This window comes from Lithobates pipiens, unplaced genomic scaffold (assembly GCF_037356315.1).
Source record: "Lithobates pipiens isolate NorthernLeopardFrog02 unplaced genomic scaffold, aLitPip1_a1.2 Scaffold_35, whole genome shotgun sequence".
Classification (NCBI taxonomy): Eukaryota; Metazoa; Chordata; class Amphibia; order Anura; family Ranidae; genus Lithobates; species Lithobates pipiens.
Genome location: NW_027507811.1, coordinates 6,624,325 through 6,647,333, shown reverse-complemented (window position 1 = coordinate 6,647,333; position 23,009 = coordinate 6,624,325).

Genomic DNA, 23,009 nt, shown 5'->3' with positions numbered 1-23,009 from the left:
TAGTGCATTGTTGGTTCACTTACCTTTTCCTTCGATTTCCCTTCTAAATGTTTTTTTTCTTTGTCTGAATATCTCACTTCCTGTTTCTCCTCAGTAAACTTCTCACCATCATCCGAGCTGGTGGTTAGTCAGTCAGAACAGCTTACTGAACAGCTTACTGAACAGCTTACTGAGGAGGAACAGGAAGTGAGAAATTCAGACAAAGAAAACAAAGAAAAAAAACATTTAGAAGGGAAATCAAAGGAAAAGGTAAGTGAACCAACAATGCACTAGCTTAAAGGAACCTATTTAGAAAATAAAAAACGAACCTTTACAACCCCTTTAACTTTAGACTAAAGCCATATAAGAATGGGTGTTATTCTGGGATATGCGGACATAACATTATGAAACAGTATAAAAAAACGGAGTAACGCTATTGAGTAGAGGGGAAGAGAGGTGGGAAGAGAAGGAACTCTACACTTTGGAGAATGTAACATCAGAAGTCTCTCCCTCTGAAGCCATCACCATGCCATATGTTACCAGATGTCAGTCTTGTCTTTGCTTATCTTTCTGAACAATAAACAGCCTTTCTGGAAGTATTCTACTAAGAAACTGATTCTTAAGAGTAAGTTGGAAATACGGCCTTGGATAAAGACATACATATCTCCGTTACACACCCTTTAGGGTCCGTTCACACAGGGGCAACTCAGATTCCGACTTCAAGTCGCCCCAAGTCACCTCAGGTCGCACAACATGTAGAAATCAATGTAAGTGAATGAGAGCCGTCTTAATGCACGCTACTGAAGTCGCCTCCGACTTCAGAAAAAGGTTCCTGTACTACTTCAATCCGACTTGTAGGCGACTGGTACCCATTGATTTCAATGGAGGTCGCCTCCAAGTGGGATCTCCGTCTATGCGGAGGCGATTCTCAGAGAATTATCAGCTCTCAAAAGGAGTTCCCCCCCCCCCTGAGAGCTCATTCTCTGATTGGCCACGGCAAGTCGCCTGGCCTGGGGCGACTTAAAGTAGTGTTGTAAGTCGTGTCCAAGTCACGTCCAAGTCAAGTCCAAGTCGCTTCCAAGTTGCCTCCAAAAGTCGTGTTGAAAGTCGTGTTGCCCCTGTGTGAACCGAGCCTTAGGAGAAGGGATACTGATTGACATATTACACAAAGACTTTTGCTATTCATCCAAAAACGTCCCTGTGAGTATAGTAGAATACTAGAGTAATATGTATTTTACTAGAATATGTAGATTATGTAGTTTTACTACTATCTACACTTTCTTTCAGTTGTAAAGCTCTGCGCAAACTGTTGGCGCTATATAAATCCTGTATTATAATAATAATACCTCACTGAGCTTTCTGAAATCATTACAAAAATGCAAGGTTCCATTGGGCTTCGGTGCCAACACAATCGAGCTTGACCACTCACCGTGCAATTCCTCAATGATATTGAGTTCAAGCATTTTCGGAACTTCCTCCAATAGCACTTTCCTATGTGCATCAGGAATGCATGATAGCACTGTATTCAGCGTCTGACTTCATCTGTACCAACCTCAGCTTTGTCTACTGATTGTGCTTGCCTTCCGCCCGCCCTGACCTTGGCTTGTTTCCTTGATTTCCTTTTTGTCCCCTATGGTCTGGGAGTACCTGGGGTCTCAACCTGGTTCCAGCTTTCTGCAAGTCCATCCCCACCATCACGAACCCAGATGAAGAAGTAGGCTGGGGCTTAGACTCAGCGCCCTGTGGAACCCGGCGATCTACAAGTAGACATGTGCATTTCGTTTCATTCTGAATCAAAATTCGTACGAATTTTCATTATTCGGAAATTCGGATGCATCCGAATTACCGAATTACAATGCTAACGAATTCAAACGAAATTTGAATCAAATTCGAAAAATGACATTTTGCGACCAGAATTTGGGGCCACGTATCTCGGGGCCACTTATAGCTAGAAACCCCAAATTTGGTATGCTAACACAGTAGAACTAGCACTACAACCTCTTAAAATTTGGGGTTTCTAGCTCCAAGTGACCCCGAGTTACGTGGCCCCAAAATCAGGTCGCAAATTGTCAAGCACTTTTCTGTAGCAGAGAATGGCATTTTGCGACCCGGCTTTGGGGCCACGTATCTCGGGGTCACTTATAGCTAGAAACACCAAATTTGGAGAGGTTGTAGTGCTAGTTCTACTGTGTTTGCATAGCAAATTTGGGGTTTCTAGCTACTTATAGCTAGAAACACCAAATTTGGTATACAAACACAATAGAACTAGCACTACAACATCTCCAAATTTTTTTCCAAAAGTTTTTAGCAGCAAGTGACCCAGAGATACATGGCCCTAAAGTCGGGTCACAAAATATTTTCGAATCCGGTTGAAATAGTTTCAAATGCAGTTGAAATCATTTCGAATCCTGTTGAAATCATTTTCGAATCCGGTAGAAATATTTCCGAATTTGGTTGAAATAACGTATCTCGGGGCTACTTGTAGCTAGGAACCCCAAATGCAAACACAGTAGACCTAGCACTACAACATCTCCAAATTTGGGGTTTCTAGCTCTAAGTGACCCCGAGTTACGGGGCCCCAAAGTCGGGTCGCAAAATGTCAAGCACTTTTCTGCAGCAGAGAATGACATTTTGCGACCCGACTTTGGGGGCCACATATCTCGGGGTCACTTATAGCTAGAAACACCAAATTTGGTATGCAAACACAATAGAACTAGCACTACAACATCACTAAATTTGGGGTTTCTAGCACCAAGTGACCCCGAGATACATGGCCCTAAAGTTGGGTCGCAAAATATTTTCGAATCCGGTTGAAATAGTTTCAAATGCAGTTGAAATCATTTCGAATCATGTTGAAATCATTTCGAATCCGGTAGAAATATTTTCGAATTTCGTTGAAATAACCCCAATTTGTGACTTTGTAGTGCTAGTTCTACTGTGTTTGCATACCAAATTTGGGGTTCCTAGCTACAAGTGGCCCCGAGATACGTGGCCCTAAAGTCGGGTCGCAAAATATTTTCGAATCCGGTTGAAATAGTTTTTAAAATGCAGTTGAAATAATTTCGAATCATGTTGAAATCATTTTGAATCCGGTACAAATATTTTCGAATTTGGTTGAAATAACATATCTTGGGGCCACTTGTAGCTAGGAGCCCCAAATTAGGTATGCAAACACAGTAGACCTAGCACTACAACATCTCTAAATTTGGGGTTTCTAGCACCAAGTTACCCTGAGATACATGGCCCTAAAGTCGGGTCACAAAATATTTTCGAATCCGGTTGAAATAGTTTCAAATGCAGTTGAAATCATTTCGAATCATGTTGAAATCATTTCGAATCATGTTGAAATCATTTCGAATCCGGTAGAAATATTTTCGAATTTGGTTGAAATAACGTATCTCGGGGCCACTTGTAGCTAGGAACCCCAAATGCAAACACAGTAGACCTAGCACTACAACATCTCCAAATTTGGGGTTTCTAGCTCTAAGTGACCCCGAGTTACGGGGCCCCAAAGTCGGGTCGCAAAATGTCAAGCACTTTTCTGCAGCAGAGAATGACATTTTGCGACCCGACTTTGGGGGCCACATATCTCGGGGTCACTTATAGCTAGAAACACCAAATTTGGTATGCAAACACAATAGAACTAGCACTACAACATCACTAAATTTGGGGTTTCTAGCACCAAGTGACCCCGAGATACATGGCCCTAAAGTTGGGTCGCAAAATATTTTCGAATCCGGTTGAAATAGTTTCAAATGCAGTTGAAATCATTTCGAATCATGTTGAAATCATTTCGAATCCGGTAGAAATATTTTCGAATTTCGTTGAAATAACCCCAATTTGTGACTTTGTAGTGCTAGTTCTACTGTGTTTGCATACCAAATTTGGGGTTCCTAGCTACAAGTGGCCCCGAGATACGTGGCCCTAAAGTCGGGTCGCAAAATATTTTCGAATCCGGTTGAAATAGTTTTTAAAATGCAGTTGAAATAATTTCGAATCATGTTGAAATCATTTTGAATCCGGTACAAATATTTTCGAATTTGGTTGAAATAACATATCTTGGGGCCACTTGTAGCTAGGAGCCCCAAATTAGGTATGCAAACACAGTAGACCTAGCACTACAACATCTCTAAATTTGGGGTTTCTAGCACCAAGTGACCCTGAGATACATGGCCCTAAAGTCGGGTCACAAAATATTTTCGAATCCGGTTGAAATAGTTTCAAATGCAGTTGAAATCATTTCGAATCATGTTGAAATCATTTCGAATCATGTTGAAATCATTTCGAATCCGGTAGAAATATTTTCGAATTTGGTTGAAATAACCCCAATTGGTGATTTTGTAGTGCTAGTTCTACTGTGTTTGCATACCAAATTTGGGGTTCCTAGCTACAAGTGGCCCCGAGATACGTGGCCCTAAAGTCGGGTCACAAAATATTTTCGAATCCGGTTGAAATAGTTTCAAATGCAGTTGAAATCATTTCGAATCATGTTGAAATCATTTCGAATCATGTTGAAATCATTTCGAATCCGGTAGAAATATTTTCGAATTTGGTTGAAATAACGTATCTCGGGGCCACTTGTAGCTAGGAACCCCAAATGCAAACACAGTAGACCTAGCACTACAACATCTCCAAATTTGGGGTTTCTAGCTCTAAGTGACCCCGAGTTACGGGACCCCAAATTCGGGTCGCAAATTGTCAAGCACTTTTCTGCAGCAGAGAATGACATTTTGCGACCCGACTTTGGGGGCCACATATCTCGGGGTCACTTATAGCTAGAAACACCAAATTGGTATGCAAACACAATAGAACTAGCACTACAACATCACTAAATTTGGGGTTTCTAGCACCAAGTGACCCCGAGATACATGGCCCTAAAGTCGGGTCGCAAAATATTTTCGAATCCGGTTGAAATAGTTTCCAATGCAGTTGAAATAATTTCGAATCATGTTGAAATCATTTCGAATCCGGTAGAAATATTTTTGAATTTGGTTGAAATAACCCCAATTGGTGATTTTGTAGTGCTAGTTCTACTGTGTTTGCATACCAAATTTGGGGTTCCTAGCTACAAGTGGCCCAGAGATACGTGGCCCTAAATTTGGGTCGCAAAATATTTTCGAATCCGGTTGAAATAGTTTTTAAAATGCAGTTGAAATAATTTCGAATCATGTTGAAATCATTTTGAATCCGGTACAAATATTTTCGAATTTGGTTGAAATAACATATCTTGGGGCCACTTGTAGCTAGGAGCCCCAAATTAGGTATGCAAACACAGTAGACCTAGCACTACAACATCTCTAAATTTGGGGTTTCTAGCACCAAGTGACCCTGAGATACATGGCCCTAAAGTCGGGTCACAAAATATTTTCGAATCCGGTTGAAATAGTTTCAAATGCAGTTGAAATCATTTCGAATCATGTTGAAATCATTTCGAATCATGTTGAAATCATTTCGAATCCGGTAGAAATATTTTCGAATTTGGTTGAAATAACCCCAATTGGTGATTTTGTAGTGCTAGTTCTACTGTGTTTGCATACCAAATTTGGGGTTCCTAGCTACAAGTGGCCCCGAGATACGTGGCCCTAAAGTCGGGTCACAAAATATTTTCGAATCCGGTTGAAATAGTTTCAAATGCAGTTGAAATCATTTCGAATCATGTTGAAATCATTTCGAATCATGTTGAAATCATTTCGAATCCGGTAGAAATATTTTCGAATTTGGTTGAAATAACGTATCTCGGGGCCACTTGTAGCTAGGAACCCCAAATGCAAACACAGTAGACCTAGCACTACAACATCTCCAAATTTGGGGTTTCTAGCTCTAAGTGACCCCGAGTTACGTGGCCCTAAATTTGGGTCGCAAAATATTTTCGAATCCGGTTGAAATAGTTTTTAAAATGCAGTTGAAATAATTTCGAATCATGTTGAAATCATTTTGAATCCGGTACAAATATTTTCGAATTTGGTTGAAATAACATATCTTGGGGCCACTTGTAGCTAGGAGCCCCAAATTAGGTATGCAAACACAGTAGAACTAGCACTACAACATCACTAAATTTGGGGTTTCTAGCACCAAGTGACCCCGAGATACATGGCCCTAAAGTTGGGTCGCAAAATATTTTCGAATCCGGTTGAAATAGTTTCAAATGCAGTTGAAATCATTTCGAATCATGTTGAAATCATTTCGAATCCGGTAGAAATATTTTTGAATTTGGTTGAAATAACCCCAATTGGTGATTTTGTAGTGCTAGTTCTACTGTGTTTGCATACCAAATTTGGGGTTCATAGCTACAAGTGGTCCCGAGATACGTGGCCCTAAAGTCGGGTCGCAAAATATTTTTGAATCCGGTTGAAATCGTTTTTAAAATGCAGTTGAAATAATTTCGAATCATGTTGAAATCATTTCGAATCCGGTACAAATATTTTCGAATTTGGTTGAAATAACATATCTTGGGGCCACTTGTAGCTAGGAGCCCCAAATTAGGTATGCAAACACAGTAGACCTAGCACTACAACATCTCTAAATTTGGGGTTTCTAGCACCAAGTGACCCTGAGATACATGGCCCTAAAGTCGGGTCACAAAATATTTTCGAATCCGGTTGAAATAGTTTCAAATGCAGTTGAAATCATTTCGAATCATGTTGAAATCATTTCGAATCCGGTAGAAATATTTTCGAATTTGGTTGAAATAACGTCTCTCGGGGTCACTTATAGCTAGAAACACCAAATTTGGTATGCAAACACAATAGAATTAGCACTACAACATCACTAAATTTGGGGTTTCTAGCACCAAGTGACCCCGAGATACATGGCCCTAAAGTCGGGTCGCAAAATATTTTCGAATCCGGTTGAAATAGTTTCCAATGCGGTTGAAATAATTTCGAATCCGGTAGAAATATTTTAGAATTTGGTTGAAATAGTTTCGAATGCGACCGATTTTTCGAATTCAGTAGAAAACGAAACGAAATCCGAAAATGAATTTAACGAATATACCTAAACAAAATGAATTAATTAACGAATTAAAACGAAACTAAACTAAACATTTTTTTCCTTTTGCACATGTCTATCTACAAGAGAACGTGGTCACAGAAACCCGACAATAGACTTTTACTTACTCATTGACATCAGGTTCTAAGATCATGTCATGCTCGTTTTCTTTGTTCCTTTTATTTCTATGTTCTACATGATAAAAGTTGTCCACATGTTGGAAATTTGTTAAAGGACTTCTAGTTTTCAAAAATTTAAAAGGATGCCATATGTGCAAATGTATACTATTACAAGAAATGCAAAAGACTCCTCTAATTTCGAAATAATATTTAATGTTATGGGATAATCTGCAACATGATTCATGTATTACATGTCTTGTATGTACATTTGGCAAATAAAACATTTAAAAAAATAAAAGATAATGTCATGCTCAATTAATCTGCTAAGGCCTGGCAACCCTAAAAACATCTCTCCATTCATCTGCAAGAACTCTTTTTCGCTAAGTTTGTGGCTTGGACAGGATGCTGGTAACTGGGACTAGGCCCACCTCTACAGGAGGCTATGATGTTACCTCAGCTAGGGCACCTACCTGCTCTCGACCTTTTCATGGTTTTACCAGGTTTACATGGTAGATTTGGTGTGGTTTCCTAGGTTGGTGTACTTTATAATTTACTTTGCCAACTTTTTCTACCACCTCTAATGGCCCCTACCACCTGGCCAAGAACTTACTCTCCACTGTTGGTATAAGCATAGCCACCCGGTCCCCAACTTGGAACCATCTAACACCCGGTCCCCAACTTGGAACCATCTAACACCCGATCCCCAACTTGGAACCATCTAAGCTTGGAGGACCACTTTTACAGTCTTCTCTGTCTATCTTGGGCTTCCTGTAAATTATCCTTCACCAGAGGCATCACCTTAGCAATTCACTCTCTCGTTTGGGTGATATGCTCTACCACCGTTGCATGTTTAGAGGATACACTTTCCCAGGTCTCTTTTTTTTATTTTATAAATTCTTTTTATTTGTTTTAAAAGAAAAAAAGTACAGAACATAGCCTTGGGGCATTCCCCGGCTCAAACAATACAACACAACAGGTAAGGCAGAACACCTAAAACACTATCAGCCTAACCCAAAGAACATACAACAACCAAACCCCATAGCTTGCTGCTAAAATTGACAGGAGTAATGTAAGTCCCAGTAAGTAACATTAGGCAGTCTACCAACAGAGATCTACAAGTGGGCGTCAACCGGATACTCAGGCATCCCAAACGCTACCCTAGAGAGAGCTTACCAGAGGAGTTGTCTACTGGATAGATTAGGTTGATAACCCAACAGGGCTGTCCCGCTCCTCAATCGTTGTCTCAGACTCCAACCAGATATTCCAAACCTTCTGAAACTTCTGAGGGCAACCCCGGATGAGATATGCTTCTTTGTACAGTGGTATTGCAAGGTTAACTAATGATTTCCATGCACTCAGGGTGAGGGTCGCTGTAGGGGCCCTCCACCGAAGCACAACAAGTTTCCTCGCATAAAAGAGTAGCAGCCCCAGCAGTGTGCGGACTGCCCGCGAGGGAACCAAAGCATCCACCAACCCAAGCAGACACATCTCCGCCGTTTGAGGTATAGGGATCGTTGTCAGCTCAGTAATAAAAGAGAGTATTCTTGACCAATAACGTTGTACCACGGGGCAAGCCCAAATCATATGAATGTACCCCGCCAAATCCGCTCCACAGCGCCAGCACTGTGACGAAGAGTCAGGGTAAATCCTATGAAGTCTACCTGGGGTGTAATAAAATTTATGTAGTATTTTAAATTGAATTAGCCGATCTCTTGAGGAAATCAAATGTCTAAAGGGAGAGTCCCAAATATCCTCCCAGTCCTCCCCATCCAATCCCGGCAGCTCCGCCACCCAAAATTCCCTAAGTTTTTCCAATCCACTATGAACCGAGGGCTGCAAAGCCTTGTAGATCATGGACAATGGTTTAAGCAGCGACTCCTGACGTAGAAGCGACTCCATACTAGACTGGTATTTCCCAGGTCTCTTTAACTAGGTCAAGCACCACACAAGGTCATCGCCTGTACGCCAACTCAAACAGGGAAAAACCCATGCTTGAGGTACCTTTCTGATAGCAAACAATGAGTGCGGGAAGTAAGCAGTCCCAACCTGTTCCATCTTTTTGCACCACCCTCTGGAGCCTAGATGTTAGAGTCTTATTGAACCTTTCAACCAGTCCATCTGTCTGCAGGTGATAGACTGAAGTATGCCGTTGTTTAATCTTGGAACAACTTGCACAGGTCTGAGATCACCTTTAACATGAACAGGGTGCCTTGGTCCATTAAACGCTCCTTAAGGAACCCAGTCCTTGTGAACATCGTAAGCCGCTCTCGAGCATCGCTTGGGTGGAGTTTTTTTTCTTAGAGGGACCACCTTTGGATACCTTGTTGCATAATCGAGTGCCATCAGGATGTATTGGTTTCCCCAAGACAAAATTTTACCAGGGGGCCCATCAGATCCATCGCAATGCACTCAAATTGCAAGGTACCTCAATAATAGACACAGGCAACAAGTGGTTCCTAAAACGTGACACTGAATCAGTTAGTTGACAAGTGGGACATGAATTACAATAACTTTTCACCTCAGCAGTAACTACCGGCCAGTAGAACCAGACTGTTATCTGTATCTCTGCTTTCTCAGCCCCCATGTGTCCCCCCAATGCATCACTGTGAGCCAGTTGCATACCATGCATCTAAAAGGTAGGGAGACCTATAACTGCTTGGCCACCTCACCCTGGACTTTGGTGATTTGGTATAGCAAATCACTATTGACAGCAAAGTCTGGAATCTTTTTTCACCCTCGGGCACTTGTGATACCCCACAAATCACTGTATCCTGTCCTCCGCCATATTTTAATATGAGGTCCCGAATTTGGGTGGCATCAAATGCACCCCATGACACTTCCAGGTCAGAATTGCCAGGCTTAGAGGAACCTTTCCCCTCATCCTCCTCAGCTACCACCTATAAAGGGAAGTTTTCTCTAAATCCTACATCAGGGGTCTACTTTGTCTGTAGTCTGTCTACCACAGGTGCCACATTATCAGTATTTTCAAGAGAACAGATTAGCCACCCTGTGCAGGCAGTCCTCTATTCACATAGACCCAAACTTCCACAACGAGAGGACAGTCCACCCCACTATATCATAGATCAAGCTGGGTACCACCCCACCCCCCCCCCCCCCTTCAGTAACTGTGCCACACGCTCTGGTTATTGTCACTGGTACCAATGGGTATTCCCTAAACGTGCCATTCGTTTTGGTCCAAATATAAATTGCTGCCCGGAAAAAGTGGGGGGGGGGCCATGTGAGCACCCCTCCTCAACCATACCAGGCCACATGCCCTCAACATGGGGGAGTGCTTTGGGGCAGAGCTAGGACAAGGGCCTCTTCCCCACAACCCTGACCGGTGATTGTGGGGGTCTGTGGGCAGGGGCCTTATCAGAATATGGAAGCCCCCTTTACGGAGGGGGCCCCCAGATCCCGGCCTCCCCTATGTGTATGAGTAAGGGGCCCAATGATTAAGCTCCGGTGGGGCGTGAAATGTGTTGGGAGCGTAGCCTGGTTGGAGCCCAGGCTGAGGCTGTCATACACCTCCTTACAGGGTTTTGCTGTGATGTGTGACTTTTAGGACTTCCTTTCCCTACCAGCATTGTAGGCTGTTGGACAGGGACCTCAGGTACTTGTCTAGAATGAACCGCTTCAAAATTTGAGTACCAGACAATGCCTCTGGCTGCAGCCATTTCGTAACCAGCTGAACCAGGTCATGCATCTGGGACCTAGGTGGCCATTCTGGGCGGTATCTCCAGTGGCGTACCCTTAGGGCCATAGCAGAAGTCACCCTAAAGCAGGCCAGGATTTCTGCCTTCAGTCATTCATAATTCTTGACTTCATCAGATGGCAGTTCAAACTAAGCATTTTGTGGATCCCCATTGAGAAACGGGGTGATGAGGCTGGCCCACTGGTCTTGGGGCCACCACTTTCCCTCCGCTGATCTCTCAAAATTGGCCAGAAATGCCTCCGTGTCATCACTAGGAGATCGTTTCTGCAGCCATTTCGTAAACAGCTGAACCAGGTCATGCCCTCAACATGGGGGAGTGCTTTGGGGCACAGCTGGGACAAGGGCCTCTTCCCCACAACCCTGGCCGGTGGTTGTGGGGGTCTGTGGGCAGACGAAGGGCGCCCCTAGATCCCGGCCTCCCCTATGTGTATGAGTAAGGGGCCCAATGATTAAGCTCCGGTGGGGCGTGAAATGTGTTGGGAGCGTAGCCTGGTTGGAGCCTGGTCTAAGGCTGTCATACACCTCCTTACAGGGTTTTGCTGTGATGTGTGACTTTTAGGACTTCCTTTCCCTACCAGCATTGTAGGCTATTTGACAGGGACCTCAGGTACTTGTCCAGAATGAACCGCTTCAAAATTTGAGTACCAGACAATGCCTCTGGCTGAAGCCATTTCGTTAACCAGCTCAACCAGGTCATGCATCTGGAACCTAGGTGGCCATTCTGGGCGGTATCTCCAGCGGTGTACCCTTTGGCCCATAGCAGTAGTCACCCTAAAGCAGGCCAGGATTTCTGCCTTCAGTCATTCATAATTCTTGACTTCATCAGATGGCAGTTCAAACTAAGCATTTTGTGGATCCCCATTGAGAAACGGGGTGATGAGGCTGGCCCAATGGTCTTGGGGCCACCACTTTCCCTCCGCTGTTCTCTCAAAATTGGCCAGAAATGCCTCTGTGTCATCACTAGGAGATAGTTTCTGCAGCCATTTCGTAACCAGCTGAACCAGGTCATGCATCTGGGACCTAGGTGGCCATTCTGGGCATTATCTCCAGCGGCATACCCTTTGGGCCATAGCAGTAGTCACCCTAAAGCAGGCCAGGATTTCTGCCTTCAGTCATTCATAATTCTTGACTTCGTCAGATGGCAGTTCAAACTAAGCATTTTGTGAATCCCCAGTGAGAAATGGGGCGATGAAGCTGTCCCAAGACTGGTCTTGGGGCCACAACTTTCCCTCCGCTGTTCTCTCAAAAGTGGCCAGAAATGCCTCTGTCACTAGGAGATCAATTCTGCAGGTAATATCTGGCCTTCATGGCTGCTTGGTGGCTAGGGGCAACAGCCACTTTTTCCTGTCCCTGAGAAAGATGCTGTACCACTTCCTCGAGGTTGCCACTTGCTCTTGAGTGGTTTCTTGCTGTACTGTAAATTGGGCTAGCAAGTGGGTACTTTCCTGCTGTGCTGCAACTACTGCACATGGATGGGCAAGGGACTATTACTGTGGAGCCATCATCTCCTCAGGGCGACGTTTTTCTTCAATGGAGGCCTGCTGCTGGGCCAGTAGTTGCGCCTGTATGGCCTTCTGCTGGCATGCCTGAGATTACTCATAAGGGGAGTTGGCTTCTGCAGAGGCCTGCTGCTGGGCAACTGTGCTCTGAACCAGGATTTTTAGAACCTCGGTCCATGCTGCCTGAGCCAGAACACCCAAGAACACCAGCTGGCCCTTTAAATGTCAGTTTTCACTTTAAGGTGGTTTCATGATTGAATTGACGGACACTTGCACCAGCTAGATGTAATATGGGGTGTTCAGGATTGCCAACCAACCTGGAACCTGCCATTCCAGTCATGGCTCAAGCATAGGGGGGAAAATGGCTGCCACTGCGCCAACAGGAACACACAGGAGAAAAGCTCGGCAAGCAACCACACTGCCACCTACATGCAGGCACCAGCAGAGGCTCTCTCTACTTTGGAAACCTTCGCTTCAGTCCCGGTTCAAGTGAAGGCAGGAGGGCTACCAGTGCCCCAAAGGGAATACAGGAGGCCGAGTCAACGCGTGGCCACACTGAAGACCACGCACAGACACCAGCTGGGGTTTAGACAGCAACTCAGAGATCAGAGTCTCCGATACCACCACCCCCCACCTTCCCTCCGCTGGATTCACTGGCAGGATCGAAGTTGTCAAGATGTCGAAGCAGGTAAGCGACACATACACACCGGAATCGCTACATTTACTGCTGACTATAGTAGAGATCAAAGCAGACCTGGAACTCTTTGCAGCATGCATTGAAGGTGCTCTACATAAAATAAATAGCTGGGGTCCATCAAACAACGGGACGGCTGGAGTGTAGGGTAGGATGCAATTAATTTCCCCCATGGACCCGAACAAACGCATTTGTTAATTTTTATATCATTTTTTTATTCCGATTGGTTGACATGTCCATACGGAGATTCGGATACATCTGAAAATACAATTTTCATGAAAAAAAACGAAGACGCACGTCTAGGTCTGCCTGACTTGGCTCACTCTGCCTTACAAAAAGAAAAGGGCACTCCATCCACTGCTGGATTAGTTGAGGACTGCTATAGCTACTTATAAATGGGGACACCCATTTTGTCTCCTGGCGAGAGGAAGGGGTTAGAACTTTCACTCTGCAATTGCCCACACTGCTGTAAGATCTTGTTCCGTTTGTGGAGATGGAAACTCTTGAGGATCCTAATTGGCTGGCCTTCGTTCCATTTATTTCCTACGACTCCAAGCAGCTACCACCTAGACCTCCTAGATCAGTGACGGCGAACCTTGGCATCCCCCCGGGATGTTTTGGAACTACATTTCCCATGATGCTCAACTACATTGCAAAGTGCATGAGCATCATGGGGAAATGTAGTTCCAAAACAACTGGTGGTGAATAAATGAATAATTTGTATAGCGCTCAAAGTGAACTGAATCGCATCAAGGCGCAGTGTGGAGCTTTGTTGTCCAGCTTCTAGAAGAGGAAGGTCTTGAGTTTTTTCCTGAAGACCTGGAGGTTTTCTTCCAAGCGGATGTTGGTTGGTAAAGCATTCCATAGCTGTGGTCCTTGGACAGCGAATCTCCGTTCCCCCTTAGATTTTACCGAAATTTGGGAACGAGGAGAAGGTTTTGGTTAGAGGATCGAAGACTGCGGTTGGGTGTGTAGCGTTTTATTTTCTCGAATAGGTATTGAGGAGCGTCTCCATGCACGCATTTGTGGGTGAGGCAGAGGGTCTTGAATGTGATTCGATTCTTTACGGTTAGCCAGTGTAGGCTTCTCAAGGTAAGGGAGATTGATTCCCAGGGTTTTTTCCCTGTTATTAGCCTTGCCGCCGTGTTTTGGATAAGTTGTAAGCGCGCAAGTTGATATTGGGGTAATCTTAAGTAAAGGGAGTTTGCGTAATCAAGCCGAGAATTAATCACTGTTCCAACTACCACTGCTTTGTCCTTCTGTGGGGTGAAGGGGATTAGTTTGCGTAGCAGATGGTGAGAGCCACTGACTACTGCCCCTTTTTGGGCATTCATAGACATTTGCGAGTCAAAGATGACCCCGATCTTGCCTTGGTCTTTGGGATGTCTTTGGGATGACGGTCCAGGGGATCTTGGTTCGGGACTTATGGTTTGCGTCCAGGGGATCTTGGTTCGGGACTTATGGTTTGCGTCCAGGGGATCTTGGTTCGGGACTTATGGTTTGCGTCCAGGGGATCTTGGTCCGGGACTTATGGTTTGCGTCCAGGGGATCTTGGTTCTGGTCTTATGGTTTGCGTCCAGGGGATCTTGGTTCGGGACTTATGGTTTGCGTCCAGGGGATCTTGGTTCGGGACTTATGGTTTGCGTCCAGGGGATCTTGGTTCGGGACTTATGGTTTGCGTCCAGGGGATCTTGGTTCTGGTCTTATGGTTTGCGTCCAGGGGATCTTGGTTCGGGACTTATGGTTTGCGACCAGGGGATCTTGGTTCGAGACTTATGGTTTGCGTCCAGGGGATCTTGGTTCGGGACTTATGGTTTGCGTCCAGGGGATCTTGGTCCGGGACTTATGGTTTGCGTCCAGGGGATCTTGGTTCTGGTCTTATGGTTTGCGTCCAGGGGATCTTGGTTCGGGACGTATGGTTTGCGTCCAGGGGATCTTGGTTCAGGACTTATGGTTTGCATCCAGGGGATCTTGGTTCGGGACTTATGGTTTGCGTCCAGGGGATCTTGGTTCAGGACTTATGGTTTGCGTCCAGGGGATCTTGGTTCGGGACTTATGGTTTGCGTCCAAGGGATCTTGGTTCGGGACTTATGGTTTGCGTCCAGGGGATCTTGGTTCGGGACTTATGGTTTGCGTCCAGGGGATCTTGGTTCGGGACTTATGGTTTGCGTCCAGGGGATCTTGGTTCGGGACTTATGGTTTGCGTCCAGGGGATCTTGGTTCGGGACTTATGGTTTGCGTCCAGGGGATCTTGGTTCGGGACTTATGGTTTGCGTCCAGGGGATCTTGGTTCGGGACTTATGGTTTGCGTCCAGGGGATCTTGGTTCGGGACTTATGGTTTGCGTCCAGGGGATCTTGGTTCGGGACTTATGGTTTGCGTCCAGGGGATCTTGGTTCGGGACTTATGGTTTGCGTCCAGGGGATCTTGGTTCGGGACTTATGGTTTGCGTCCAGGGGATCTTGGTTCGGGACTTATGGTTTGCGTCCAGGGGATCTTGGTTCGGGACTTATGGTTTGCGTCCAGGGGATCTTGGTTCGGGACTTATGGTTTGCGTCCAGGGGATCTTGGTTCGGGACTTATGGTTTGCGTGGAGGATGAGAAGCTTTGTTTTTGATTCGTTGAGTTTGAGGGAGTTAGTGGTCATCCAGTCTTCTATCAGAGCGAGGCAATTTTCTAATTGCTAATGATGGTCTTTTTGTTCAGTGATACGAAAGTAAAGTTGCGTGTCGTCAGCGTATGAGTGGAAGCAAAGGTCTGATGATATTGAGGAGTGGGCGGATGTATATGTTGAAGAGCACTGGCGACAAGGGCGATCCTTGGGGGACTCCGCAGGAGACTGCCTTGGTTTCAGAGGTGAATTCTCCTAGTTTCACTGTCTGTGACCGATTTCCTAGGAAGGACGCGAACCTTTGAAGATCTGAGCCTGTGACTCCTGCTACTTCTGTGAGGCGGATGAGTAGTCTTGTGGTCCACTGTATCAAATGCTGCACTGAGGTCCAACAGTACCAGGAGACATGATTCTCCGTCATCCGCTGCTTCGAGGGCGTCGTCCCATATCTTGAGGAGTGCCGTTTCTGTTGCACGGCCCGGGCGGAGGCCTAATTGCAGCGGATCTAGGAGCTTGTGTGTATCCAGGTGGCGTAAGATCTGTTGAACTTCTGCTTTCTCCATGATCTTGGAGATGGTGATGAGGCTTGTAATCGGCCTACGATTGTTTGGGTCCTGAGGGTCGAGGTTAGGTTGCTTTAGCAGGGGTTTGGATGATCCCTTGTTTGAGGGCGCCCGGAACAGTCCCTTCTTTAAACGACCGATTTATGAGGTGGGTTATGGTGGGAGCCACGATGTCGGAGCATTCTTTCAGGAGTTTTGTGGGGATGATGTCAATAGGCGATGTACTGTCACGAAGGTTTTTGACGATGTTTTTAGTGAGGTCAGTGGTAATTGGGGTCAGAGAAAACTTCGGCAGTGGTGCCAAGGTTCGCCATCACTGTCCTAGATCCTGCAGACCTCACTCTGAGCAGATCAAAGGGAGATAAAAAAAAGCACAGAACCTAAAACTGCCAGAACCATGAAGTTGTTCGATCATCGCTATTAATCCTGCCCTTCCAGTGATCGGCTGCGAAGTCTAGGACTATATCGCTTGGATATCAGAGGTGGGCAACACAGAAAGGATGTGGTCAACGCGGTGGAGTATTCATCTCCTGGAGTAGCGTGTGACCCACACTTGGTGCCCACTGAGCTAACGGGGAACATACAGGGCCGCCGACAGAGGGGTACCACCGGGCCTCCTGTAGAGGCCCCAGGAACACAACAGGGAGATTGGTGGAACAGATGTGGGCAGCATAGGAAGGGGGATCGGTGCAGTGGGACGGGAGGACAATTCGAGAACGATGCACTGTGTCTGTGTCTCTCCCTCCAGCAGCTGAAAGCTGTTTCCTCTACCTCTCTCTCCTGCCGGCTTTCAGCTGCTGGAGGGAGAGACACAGACACAGTGCATCGTTCTCGAATTGTCCTCCCGTCCCACTGCACCGATCCCCCTTCCTATGCTGCCCACATCTGTTCCACCAATCTCCCTGTTGTGTTCCTGTGGCCTCTACAGGAGGCCCGGTGGTACCCCTCTGTCGGCGGCCCTGTATGTTCCCCCGTTAGCTCAGTGGGCACCAAGTGTGGGTCACACGTTACCCCAGGAGATGAATGGAGCCACTTATCCCAGCACAAGGGTAACATCTTGTCCGAAGGAGCGCTCACCAAGGTCACGTGAAAGTCAAACACTAAGGTAGTCTGTCATGGTCGTCCCCGGAATTCAGTGGCTTATGGAAGGCCTGCTCACGGAATCCCCACGTTGGGAACTAACCAGTATCCATGGGCGCGTGTTGGCGCGAACGGACGCAGGCGGGTGCGTGTTGGTACGAACGGGCGCACGCGGGTGCGCGGGGTCACGAACGGCTGCACGGTTTTACTCGGGCGCACGCAGACACGCCGTGCGACCATTCTTGTCGCCCAAAGGGCTACTTAAAGAACCTGTTACTGTGCCTCTGTGCTGTCCTGTCTACAGCGTGTTCGGTTATTCTGTCTTCTGCTACCTGATTGTTTCTGATTCTTGTTACCCGGTCTGTTCCTGACGACGTCTGCTTGCTGCCAGCCTCTGACCTCCGGCCTGTCTGACCACGCTTCTGTCTCCTACTGTGTACTGCTGCTGCCTGACTGTTACCGATCCGGCTTGTACCTTGACCTTGCCTCTGCTACCAGCTGTTCCAGTCCGACCACCTGTGCCTGCTGCTGTCTGCTTCCAGCTGTTCCAGCCTGACCGCCTGTGCCTGCTGTTGTCTGCTACCAGCTGTTCCAGTCTGACCACCTGTGCCTGCTGCTGTCTGCTACCAGCTGTTCCAGCCTGACCGCCTGTGCCTGCTGCTGTCTGCTACCAGCTGTTCCAGCCTGACCGCCTGTGCCCGCTGTTGTCTGCTATCGGCTTCCAGCTGTTCCAGCCTGACCGCCTGTGCCTGCTGTTGTCTGCTGTCTGCTACCAGCTGTTCCAGCCTGACCGCCTGTGCCTGCTGTTGTCTGCTGTCTGCTACCAGCTGTTCCAGCCTGACCGCCTGTGCCTGCTGTTGTCTGCTGTCTGCTACCAGCTGTTCCAGCCTGACCGCCTGTGCCTGCTGTTGTCTGCTACCAGCTGTTCCAGCCTGACCGCCTGTGCCTGCTATTATCTGACCAGTCTACTGGGTGTCTACATTCCCAGCCCTCCTGAGGTTCCTCCACTACTCAAGGTCCGGACCTGTCCTTCACCAGCTCGGCACTTGTGCCCTCTGAACTCTAGAACTCCTGTTCCCACTTCCAGGGATTCTCGAGCCAGAGGCTTACGAGAGGCCACTCCCTGCATTCTGGGCTCCTATGCCAGGTACGTGACATAGTCCCTCAACTTAAGAGATGAGCCACTCGTGTGATGTGTTGTACGCAAAGTTCTTCCAAAGATATTCTCCCTTGTCCTACACACTTGTTGCATTCGGAGGGATACGCAGAGCCAATGCCCACCCCACCAGTCGGCGTACCTCTGTGACCTCCTGGCCTGAACCCGATAGAACACCAACTCAATATTGAACTCTACTAACCAAGACTGGGATGCCATTGAAGTTCAAGGCATGCGTCCCAATACTTTTGGAAACATGGTGTAGATCTGTGATAGGATCAAGGAATTCACGAAAAACACATTTTTTTTTTGCCTTAGAATAAAGATCGCGATTCTGAAGAACTTTTTATTTTAAAGATTTACAACCCCTGGAGAAGTAATATTAGGTTATCAAACAAGGCGGCAATAAAATAAAGAAAAATTAATAATATTATACAATATATACAATAAAATAAGACATAACAATCTTCGCTTCAATCAAATCGAAAGAAATGTAAAAACAAAAAAACAATATAACGTCTCAAGAAATAAAAAAATAAAAAAAATAATTACCAAGGGAGGAACAATTTAACAAAATCCCCCCCCCCCCCCCCCCCCAAAAAAAAAAAAAAATTCTACAATGACAATAAACCAGATCTTATCTTAAAAACAAACAAAAAATTTTTTTATTATCATAGTTTATAAAATATTGTAATTTAAATAATAATAATTTAAAAAAAGAGCCAGCAGGAAAATAATAATTCAATTGAGAAGGAGAATAAGGAGTTCTACAATGACAATAAATCAGATTTCATCTTAAAAACAAATAAAAATGTTTTTTTTTTTAATTATCATAGTTTATAAAATATTGTAATTTAAATAAGAATAAAAAAAAAAAAAAAAAAAGAATCAGCAGGAAAATAATAATTCAATTGAGAAGGAGAATAAGGAGTTAATAAGGCTGATTAGAGTAAATTAAGGGTTGATAAGGGGTTAAAACAGAGGAACAATTTAACAAAATCCCCCCCCCCACCCCCCCCCACCCCCCCCACAAAAAAAAAAAATTCTACAATGACAATAAACCAGATCTTACCTTAAAAACAAAAAAATAAAAAAGTTTTAATTATCATAGTTTATAAAATATTGTAATTTAAATAATAATAATTAAAAAAAAAAGAGCCAGCAGGAAAATAATAATTCAATTGAGAAGGAGAATAAGGAGTTCTACAATGACAATAAACCAGATTTCATCTTAAAAACAAATAAAAATGTTTTTTTTTTAAATTATCATAGTTTATAAAATATTGTAATTTAAATAAGAATTAAAAAAAAAAAAAGAATCAGCAGGAAAATAATAATTCAATTGAGAAGGAGAATAAGGAGTTAAGAAGGCTGATTAGAGTAAATTAAGGGTTGATAAGGGGTTAAAACAGAGGAACAATTTAACAAAATCCCCCCCCCCCCAAAAAAAAAAAAACAAGTGTGCTTTAACTAGGGTCTTTTTTTTATTTATTATTTTTTCTATTTTTTTTTTTTTTAGTATTCACCGATACCAATTACCGATACCTACTGCAACTTTTTTGTTTACACTTCAGCTGTCAGCAATGGTACATAGCATTGAAAAGTTATTTTTACAAACAAAATACATATTTTTTTTAATATTGTGTTGTTTTTTTTTTTTACAATGTGAATTGTTTAAATATATGTTAAAAGGTGTAAAAATATTAATGAACATTGCAAAACAAAATTGTAAACTTGTTTTCTACAATGACAATAAACCACATCTCATCTTAAAAACAAATACATTTTTTTTAAATTATCAATAGTTTATAAAATAGTGTAAAATAAGAATAAAAAATAAATAAAAATCAGCGGTAAAATAATAATTAAATTGATAAGGAGAATAAGGAGTTCTACAATGACAATAAATCAGATCTCATCTTAAAAACAAATAAAACATTTTTTTTAATTATCAATAGTTTATAAAATAGTGTTAATGTAAATAAGAATAAAAAAAAAAAGAAAAAAAAATCTGCAGTAAAATAATCATTACATTGATAAGGAGAATAAGGAGTTCTACAATGACAATAAACCAGATCTCATCTTAAAAACAAATAAAACGTTTTTTTTTTAAATTATCAATAGTTTATAAAATAGTGTAATGTACATATTAAAAAAAAAAAAAAAATCAGCAGGAAAATAATCATTAAATTGATAAGGAGAATAAGGAGTTCTACAATGACAATAAACCATATCTCATCTTAAAAACAAATAAAACTTTTTTTTTTTCTTTTTAATTAACATAGTTTATAAAATATTGTAATTTAAATAAGAATTAAAAAAAAAAAAAAGAATCAGCAGGAAAATAATAATTAAATTGAGAAGAAGAATAAGGAGTTCTACAATGACAATAAACCAGATCTAATCTTAAAAACAAATAAAAATGTTTTTTGTTTTTTTTTAATTATCATAGTTTATAAAATATTGTAATTTAAATAAGAATAATAAAAAAAAAAGAACCAGCAGTAAAATAATAATTCAATTGAGGAGAATAAGGAGTTAAAGCTGATTAAGGGTTGATAAGCGGTTAAAACAGAAGAACAATTTAACAAAATTCCTCCTCCAAAAATAATTTTTTAATCTTGACAAGGTTGCTTTAACCACTTCAGCCCCGGAAGGTTTTACTCCCCCTTTCCTGACCAGGCCATTTTTTGAGATGCCGCACTGCTTTACTTTAAGTGACAATTGCGCGGTCGTGCGAAGCTGCGCCCAAATAAAATTGATATTATATTAATTCCTTATAAACAAAAAAGGACCAACAATAATAAAAAAAAAAAAAAAAAAAAAATTTAACTTTCTGCTATAAAACATCCAATAATAATAATAAAAAAAAAGTAAAAAATCTGATTTCTTCATAAATTTATTCCAATATGTATTCTGCTACATGTTTTTGGCACAAAAAGAAAAAAATCCCAATAGGTGTATATTATGGGATAGATTTATGGCTCCCCCTCTGTCCGATCTGCGCGCCCTCCAGTATCTATTGCACAAAATGGCGTACGGGAAGGTCGCTTCGAGCAATAGAGCCGACCTGCCGCAGTATATACTGCGGTAGACGGTCTTTAAGCGGTTAAACTGACTTAATTTGCAGACTGAAGGTCATCTGTTTGATCTGTAAATGAATAACCAGAAAGATACAATGTTTCTTTTTCGCCTTCAGCGGCTGAGCAATGTTGTTGATAAAAAAAAAAAGCAGCCGGCAATGTTTATCAACAACATTGCTCAGCCACTGAAAGAGAAAGAGAAAAAAAGAAACATTGTATCTTTCCGTTTTAATCATTTGCAGATCAAAGGGATGAACTTCAGTCTGAAAATGAAGTCAGTTTAACCACTTAAAAGATCGTGATCTCGATTAGACACCCCCTCCCCCGCCCCCCCACACACACAATCTTAATCCTTAATCCAGCATTTCCACAATTCATGTAGAAAGCTCCCTGCTTAGAGCTGTCAAAAAATAAATCAAAAAAAGCAGCCGGAAATGTTTGACATGGGGGTCGAATCGAGATCACGATCTTGTAAGTGGTTAAACTGACTTCATTTGCAGACTGAAGTTCATCCCTTTGATCTGCAGATGATTAAAACAGAAAGATACAATGTTTCTTTTTTTTATCTTTCAGCAGCTGAGCAATGTCGTTGATTAAAAAAAAAAGCAGCCGGCAATGTTTATCAACAACATTGCTCAGCCGCTGAAAGAGAAAGAGAAAAAAAGAAACATTGTATCTTTCCGTTTTCATAAGGGGCGGGGTCACCGGGTGACATCACCCGATGGCCCCGCCCCATGCCTATATAAAAGTCTTTGCGCACCGTGTACACAGCATTGCAGCGGGAGAGAGCGTTGTGTCAACAACGGAAGAAGGGAAGAGAGAAGAAGAAGACGACGGAAGAGACCGGGCCACCGCTAGCACAAGAGCAGCAAAAGAGCAGAAGATAGTGGAGGAGCCTGGGAGAAGAATCGGATAGCGGGAGAGGAGGCCGGAGAGCGGGAGGAGAATCGGAGAGCGGGAGAAGAATCGGAGAGCGGGAGAGGAGGCCGGAGAGCGGGAGAAGAATCGGAGAGCGGGAGAAGAATGGGAGAGCGGGAGAAGAATGGGTGAGCGGGAGAAGAATCGGAAAGCGGGAAAAGAATCGGAGAGCGGGAGAGGAGGCCGGAGAGCGGCAAAGGAGGCCGGAGAGTGGGAGAAGAATGGGGAGTGGGAAAAGAATGGGAGAGCGGGAGAATGGGAGAGCGGGAGAAGAATCGAAGAGCGGGAGAAGAATCGGAGAGCAGGAGAAGAATGGGAGACGAATCGGAGAGCGGGAGAAGAATCGGAGAGCGGGAGAAGAATCGGAGAGAGGGAGAAGAATTGGAGAGCGGGAGAAGAATCGGAGAGAGGGAGAAGAATCGGAGAGCGGGAGAAGAATCGGAGAGCGGGAGAAGAATCGGAGAAGAATCGGAGAGCGGGAGAAGAATCGGAGAGAGGGAGAAGAATCGGAGAGAGGGAGAAGAATCGGAGAGCGGGAGAAGAATCGGAGAGCAGGAGAAGAATCGGAGAAGAATCGGAGAGCGGGAGAAGAATCGGAGAGAGGGAGAA